Genomic DNA, 8,411 nt, shown 5'->3' with positions numbered 1-8,411 from the left:
TTCTTAATAAATTGAATAAAGAGTGTAAGGCATCGGAAATAACTCAAAATTCCATGTAACACGGTGAGAAAACGTCTACTCCTTTAAATATGTTAGTTTCAAGGCTGAAGCTTCACTGACTAGCTAAACTGTTGATACTGTATAAACATTTTGAAGATTTTTATTTTGGAATTCGCGAATTTTGCAGAACTGAATATATTCCCTTTATTTTTTTTTTAATGTCTATAATAAATGTTTCGAAGTCTCAACTCAACGTCCAATATAAATGCTTTATTTTTAAAAGTACGTAAAGTAATAATGTCAACTATTCATTTCTCGCAGTGTGTTGTTCGATAATTTTTTAAAGTGATAAATTTATCGGAATGATGGCGCGCGTATCGCTGCATCCCGAGGACCTGGAGTCCTCGCTGTGGCCGGTGCAGGTCCTGATGGCGGCGGCAGGACTCGCCCCGGCAGGACCTCCCTGGACCATGCTGTACAACTGCAGTGTCGTGATGGTCGTCATGGCGACCGCCGTGGTGGACCTGCTGGACCCCATAAATCGCGACGTGAGTCCCGTGGTCGTCTGTCACTTCGTGGGCATTGCAGCTCGCTACAGTTCCGTGCTGGTGTTCCTCCTCCAGGCCTTGGTCCAGAATGAGTAGAGACCTGTAAAATTCGCGATTTCAAATCCCTACAGGACAGACTCAATGATCCTCTATGAACTCGTGCAAATTACATCTGCTGATTTGGTTACCGACTCGTAACACCTGTTGACTGGAATGATCGTGGTTCGCTAATTCTTCTGTTAAAAGATTTTTTCATTTGCCCAGAGTCCTTCAGATAAACTGTGGCCCAAATCACTGAAGCAAAATAATGTCAAAAGTATTTGGACTCTACCCTATCGCGAAATGAATCCGCGAATTTGACAGGTCTAGGAATGAGACGTTCCATCATTGCGTCGTTTCGAGGATGGCCCGAGTCGAAAGGGTCCTGCTAGAACGCCCGGTTCGAGTTTACAGCAGAGCCACAATGATTCAGTCAGTCTTCATAACGTCCCTTGTTTTTCTTGTGGGAGCTGAAATATGCTTTTGTTTTGTTGTGGGCTTACACAACAGATCACCTTATTTTGTAATTTTTGTGGGTCATTGCCTAACATTTAGTATCTCGATGGTGATTAACATCGGCGTCAGCACCGTCATAATGATCTTGCGTCAAAGATTAAGAGCTGTTAACGTTTTGCTGAACCAGACTGTTCACTGCACTGAAATCGGACTAGTCTCAAACCTGTTGTTTCAGAGAGCGTTCAGAAGAAACTGCGTGTCATCTGGAGACTGGAATGCGTTTGAACACGCACAGCAAACAGAAAATAGTTGAGTTGATAAAAGTGCACGATGAGCTGTCTGATGTTGTCGGATCAATTAACTCCCTGTGTGGCGTAACTGTTCTTCTGGACATGATGGCAACTTTCATCAGCGTTGTGACGTGTATGTATTACAGTTTGCCACGAGGTGTTGCGACAAGCCTGAACTATTCTGAGCTGACAAATTTGGTCAACTCAATGTTATGGAGTTTTTCCTATTTCTTTAAACTTTTATTGGTAGTGTTTTCTTGTGAATCGGCGAGCTCGGAAGCCAACAAGACCACAAGAATAGTCCATAAGTTAACACTGAGTCGGATTGTCAATGCGCAAGAGACAGACACATTACGCCTTGCAGCCACAATATCCCAAGTTAAATTCTCAGGTTGTGGTTTCTTTGACATTAATTTCTATGTCTTGGGTTCATTTATTTCAGCTTTAACTGCTTTTTGTCATACTTTTTCAGTTTAGTAATTAGCTGAAGTTTATTTTTGGGACAAACTTAAATTGAGAGTATTGTGGTCGTATTATATATTTTTTTTTTTTCATAATCCACAAGATTCAGATTGGTTGGGGTAAAATCCTTATCTACTTGTATGTACTTAATAAAATTATAGTTTTAAAAAACTAAAAAAACGCTTTTATCTTTGTATGAATTTAAAACTAAAAACAATTTTATTTGAATTTTTTGTCCAAAAGCCAAATAATGCACCACAACTCTGTATAACTAAAAACGTGGGGTTCTCTTCTTTCATTTTCGTTTTTTACTGTATCCTAAAATAGGTAATAGAAAATTTAAGACAAATGATATCCAGCACCCCATTATTAATTTTAAGTTCAATATTGTTATTAAATTTATACAGTTATTTTTCGTTATGACTATATCTTAAAATTTTTGTTTTTACTATATCCTAAAATTAGTGATAGAAAATTTACTACAAATAATTTTATTACCAATAAAAAAAGTTTTAAGACAAATTAAATCTAGCACCCTATTGCTATTTTTTAAGTTCATAGTGTTATTAATTTCATATATTCATTTTCGTAATGACTACATCCTAAAAATAGTGATAGAAATTTTAATACAAATGATATCAAGCACCCCACGATTTTATTTATACAGAGTTGTGGTGTATTATTCGGCTTTGGGACAAAAAACTTAATTTAAAATGTATTTATTTATTTTTAATTTTTAGTTCATTTAACGATAAAAGCTGTTGTTTTTAAGTTTTTTTTAAATTATAAATTTATATTATTATTTTTAGTTTCAAAATAAATTTTCGTCATGATTGATACAGTTGTCATTATTCATTTTGTACTTCAATGTTTACCACAGTACATTATCATTACAGCACTACCACAGAACTGCAGACATTATTTAATTAATAAAAATTAAGACAACAATGGGTTTAGCTTGCCAGTTAAAAATTGTTATTAAATTAAATAACAAACTTTTATGGTTTTGAAAAAAACTAATATAAAGGAAGACTGGCCTAAATTTGTGAGTTCTAGGTAAAATGAAAGCTCTTGAGCGTATTTCCAGTATATGTCTACAGACTTGAAATTCGGCAGGGATGTTATTTATATCACATACACATTAACTGAGCAGGGGGATTTCCTATCACTAGCCTCCATGGAAGGTTACGGGATCATTAAAGGTTTAAAGGGCTTCAACCCTTATCCCGGCACATTTTCCACTATAATTATATTCGAAATATTTTTTTGAGGTAAGCAAAAGTAATCATTTTTTTGTCTCAAAAATATTCAAGTTTAAATGCACATGCTTTAGTAAGAAAGCATGGTTAAAATTTATGATATCAGAATTCCTGAACATAAATATGTCATTCTTTAAATGATTCGTAAAATGGGGAGTTTTGATTTAATGTAGTTTTTTGTACATACGCCATTGCAGTTTGGCAATGGTTGTAATGGAAAAAAATCCGAAAACTAAAAAATATTTATGAAGATAAGGAATTCACGAAAACAAGTCTGAATCAGCTGATTTCGGTCAAACGGAACCAACGATGAAATTAAAGAAGTAGGCCTATTATGTACAACACAGACTGATGACTACTTCCTCCTGAAGACGGGAACAGATGTCAGTTCCCGAAACGTTGTAACTGTTCTCATCGGAAATCCTTCTGTGTTCGTCAGTGCTATCATCGCTGTGTTGTCCATAGTACTAGTTTAATTTCATCGTTGGTTCTGTTTGTCCGACATCAGCTGATTCAGTCTTGTTTTCTGTGAATTTTAATGTTCATGTATTTTTTTTTTATTTTTCCATGACAAACAGTGAAAAACTGCAATGGCGTATGTCCAAAAAACTACAATAAAATTAAATATCCTACCATACAAGGTTTATCATAAAATAAACATATTATCAATTAAATGTGTATATATTATAGAAACAGCAAACATTTTAGCTGTGGATCTTTTACGTGCTCTTCTTCGTTAATCAACTATCTCAGGTGTTAAATATTATTAAGTTTATATATATAATAATGTCATAATTTCAAAATTATTGGAATATTATTTACTAGAGTTTTAATGCCAATGTTTTATAAAAGACACTCTTTTTTAAAATATATATATTTTTTTAGTTTCTTTTTAGGAAGACATATGTGTTATTATAAATATATTTTATTATATGTCTAAGTGAGATATCTGTAACAAACAAATTCAAACTAAAAAAAAATTACTTAAAATATCTAAATGAAACATAAATCACCTGATCAAGAAAGCTGACTGAAAGAAATCGTCAGTTTGTTTTTTTATTGTTCAGTGCGACAGATATTTTCAGAAGTAGTGACAATATGCTCTAAAGGGACGAGTTTCACCAACGTGTAAGTTGATAGAATCGTCCGATGTGTTTGAGGGTTCACATCGCAGGGAATTTTTAAGTCTTGACTCCGCTCTGCAGCCGGGGGAGGTGTGAAATAAAAACCTTATCAGGTGGTCACTTATGTTTTTTTTCCCCGCAACTACGAATCGCAGCAAGCTCAGCGCGCCAAAGCGCTATTCGACCCTCACCTTCGGTTCTGCCGCTCATCCATGATCATGAGTGTTCTCTGTGACATTTCAGAGTCGTACGATTGAATACTCGATGACATATAGGGCGCTTTGTGCATTCGATTTCCTAATATGTTCCAGAAGAAATCACAATGTTCCACAAGACATGTCAAATTTTTAAACCTACCATCGCCAGTAGGCTAAGCCGACAAGACTTTTTCTTAGCGTGCACACTTTACTCACACACACTCAAATGAGCTACAACATACGCAAAATTAAAACTCAAAATGTTTAAATGTTATTAGTACTATATAAAAATGTGCGTTACATTAACTAAAATATGAAAGCATGTTATAAGTTATTTGTATAATATAATTTAGATAAGTATACCTATATAAAATTACAATGTAGTAGGTTTATAAATGTATGTTAGAGTTTTAGAGAAAGTGGTTGGAATATATATACAAGATTAAATAGAAATTTTTGTTTGATTAAGAGTTGAATATTTTTAACAGCATATATGTATATGCTTACGTTGAAACTTTTTCATAAATACAATGTTTTGAATTTTTTTAAATATGTACACGTATTGGCCAAAGTTTACCTGGATATAAATATAAACAAACCAGTTTGACGGGTAATCGAACAACGTTTGGAGTAGTTAAAATGGATTGTATGAAACGTCAGTGTATATGTAATGGTTAGAGACCCGGAAATTTCGCGGATTCTTCTGGCCTCAGGATAGAATTCAAAGTTATAGGTGTGCTCGACCCATGTTTACTTTCCCATTGGTTGATTTCTTAGCGAGAACATTTTTATCCTTGTTATTTGGCACTACCTGATTCGCTTACTTCTCTCCTAGCTGGGCATCATTGGTTCACGGTCGTAGATGGGCGTGTCCAAACAAGTGTGGTCCAATCATGAACACAGGGCGAGAGTGTTTAAGTTTTCATTCTAGCTTGCGACTAAATGAATCTGCGAAATTTTCGGGTCTCTAGACAAATTCTTGCACTGTAAGAATACGAAAAAAATTTGAATATTACAATATGTAAAATTGTTGCGGAATAAAGGTTGAACAAAATATTAATTAAAAGTTTTTTTTTAACTTTAGAACTATAAAATTGATTCCAAGAGTTCGTCCATTATGAAATGAGACATTCTTTGTAGATATTAAAAAGTAGAAACACTTAACTTTTGATATTCAAAAAAAAATTAATGTGTGCATTTTTAAACCCCAGTGGTTCATTACTTTAGTGTTGTGTAGTCTCTTAGTTACAATTTGCAAAATTACTTACCATGTAGTTGTAAAAAGATTTAATAATTATTATTTTTTAGTTATTTCAAGAATAAAGATTAAATGTAATTTAAGGCAAACTTTTATATCAGCCCTATCTTGTACTTAAAGCATGAAATAATGTGGTGCACATATTTTGATTAACTGTTTGTATTTTAGCCTTTATATTATAATCCTTATTTTTTGAAGATCATTCATAAATCAAAAAATATATTTTTTTTTCCTAAAGAATAAAAAAATCTCAGGTTTATATGGTTTTGGAAAAACCTAATTTTTATTGATTAAGTAATTTATTTACTAAGAATAAACGTCGGTGTCCAGTCCTTGTCGAAGTCTTGCCAGTCACAGGCGCTTTGTGCGCTTCTGTAAGGCGACGTGGCCTGGAAGCACGAATGGGACAGTTCAACAGAGACTTATGGAAAAATTAAATGTGAGCTAGTTTTCCAGTACTCGCCAATGATGTGTAGCATCTAACCACGGTAACTAGCGAATTCAAGTGTTGTCATGTTAGCAAATACACTAATAATAATAAACTGGGACACGAAATTTAATGTAGCACTCTTTAAAAAATTCCGAGCCTGAAACATAAAAGAAAATTTTGTTTTCAACAACATTTAGTTGACGTGAAACACACGTAGTTTCCACATCCGCCACTAGAATTCGTTGCCGGAGCAGCTACGTCGACTATTGAATCATTCGATTTGCAGAGCGAAAGATTAAATTATATAAAATATGTAATCAACAGGCTCCGATAAAAGCGAAAAATACTTTTAAAAAATACTTACCCCCGCTTTGGACTCAATTTTCGACAAGGAATTTATTAAAAGGCGGGCTATCTGGTTAAAATTCACTAAGTAGTTAATACTGTAACGTTTCCCTTTGTGTAAACTTTGTTTGCCGCCATCCACCACAGATGGCAGCACCGTGGTCATACATTTACGTTCCACGCGACCTCTGTTCCATTCTTAAAATTTCTCCTTAAAAATGCCGTATACCGAGACCTAAAATGTTACACATCAAAAATCATACGAAAATAGAAACCTTTCTCGTCAGTCATTGACGTAATTTTCTCAGACGAATCTCTACTACATACATGTAATGGTGATTCAGCGATGGTTCTCTAACCTTGGGGAAAGCGAGTCTCACATACACTGATGTTGTGTTATTTTTATTATCTACTGTAAAAAAAAAGAAAAAGGAAAAAAGGAGTTCGTCTTGCAAGTAAGAGGAGCTCAGTTGTACTACTCAGTAATAAATGGTTCCTACGCTTAAGACCCTAGATATACATGTTATTCAACGAAGAGCGCATACAATTTTGAAAAACTATTAATTTCAAGATATGGAAGAAATTGTAAAGTGCACATTTATAATGACGAATTTTTACATGAGAGTAGTATGTTACAGCTTGTCCTGCTACTGCAGAAGCCTCATGGCATCATTTATGTCGCCGTATCTGAGCAGAATAAATGGCTGAGCGAGTTTTGCGATTGAGCCACCGAAATTGTGGGCCTTCAGACCGACTATGGCTGTCCTTTTCTGCACAAGCTTAGTGCAATGTATGGCGAACTGCCACGCGATAAGATCGAATGAGTATGTGTCTGTACAAACTCGCAGCTGATGCGAAAATGCCACTTGCAGTGTGAGAAGAGCCTGCATATATACAAGGCGTGCAACGGTTCATGCCTTCAGTTGTCGTCCGAACTGCAAGTAGATGTTTTCGTTTCATCCTACCAATGTGTACGTGAGCGTAAGACCTAGCTTCAGCAGTGTCGAGTACAGCTACTGGGATGCCGGATATCTGCGAACATGTACGGCAACCTGTGATTGAGGCTCTCAGCTCTGAAAGTACTCACACTTCCCTGCGTCCTTTTGACCGACTCAGCAGCTGGAAGATTGCTGTGAACCTGGAGACTGGGCCATGTATCACATGAGACACTGACACGAGCCATCCAGCCAGCATTCGTGCCACACCAAACTTTAACGTGTTGCAAATCGTTGCGACCTGCGATGCATCTGCGCAGACGCCCAAACGACACGAGTCTCGTCTTAGTTCCATCAGTGATCCTGTACAAACAAGCATCGAGGCGAAGCCCAGGTGTAGCCGTGATCGTAAACGTCTTCGTATATGTCTCGCCGAAACAGACATCGCTGACGAAGATAAGTTGAATACGCGTACTCCCGAGCCCGAGACCAGTGAACCAGTTGGAACCGGAATCGATGAGACAATGCCCCAGATTCGACGAGGCAGACCATACAGCATTAAAGACTTTGCATACGGAAATTTTAAAATCTCCAACTAATATTTTTTGTATATTTTTTATACATTTATGGAACATGAAATTTTTGCGTTTTTATGTGTTGTGTTTTAAGGTACCTGTGTTTTAGCAAATTAAAAAAAAAATTGAAATGGTTGATTATTTGACTCATGTAGTGTACCAGCAACCGCGAGTATATAAGTGAGGTGTAGATTGCAGGACCCTCAGTCAACCTCTGGCTGTGATGGAGTGCAGATCGGCTCTCTTCAGTAAGTTTCCTTATATTTAGTTGGTATCCCAATGACGACCTTGATGGATGGTCAACCATCAACAGCGCAGACACCATTGCCATCTTGGAGAACAGTGTAGTCCTCAATGATATCGGAGATCTCGATGGCAGCATTGAGTGCAGCATTAAAAGCTTGGTAGCATATAAATTAAGTTATTAAAGAGAATTGAGACACGGGTATCGATGTGAATTGCGCGTCGTATGGAAGTAATTTTACCTGATCAA

Source organism: Bacillus rossius, chromosome 12, assembly GCF_032445375.1.
Source record: "Bacillus rossius redtenbacheri isolate Brsri chromosome 12, Brsri_v3, whole genome shotgun sequence".
Lineage (NCBI taxonomy): Eukaryota > Metazoa > Arthropoda > Insecta > Phasmatodea > Bacillidae > Bacillus > Bacillus rossius.
The sequence above is the reverse complement of the archived record's forward strand: the minus strand, read 5'-3'. Positions refer to the sequence as shown.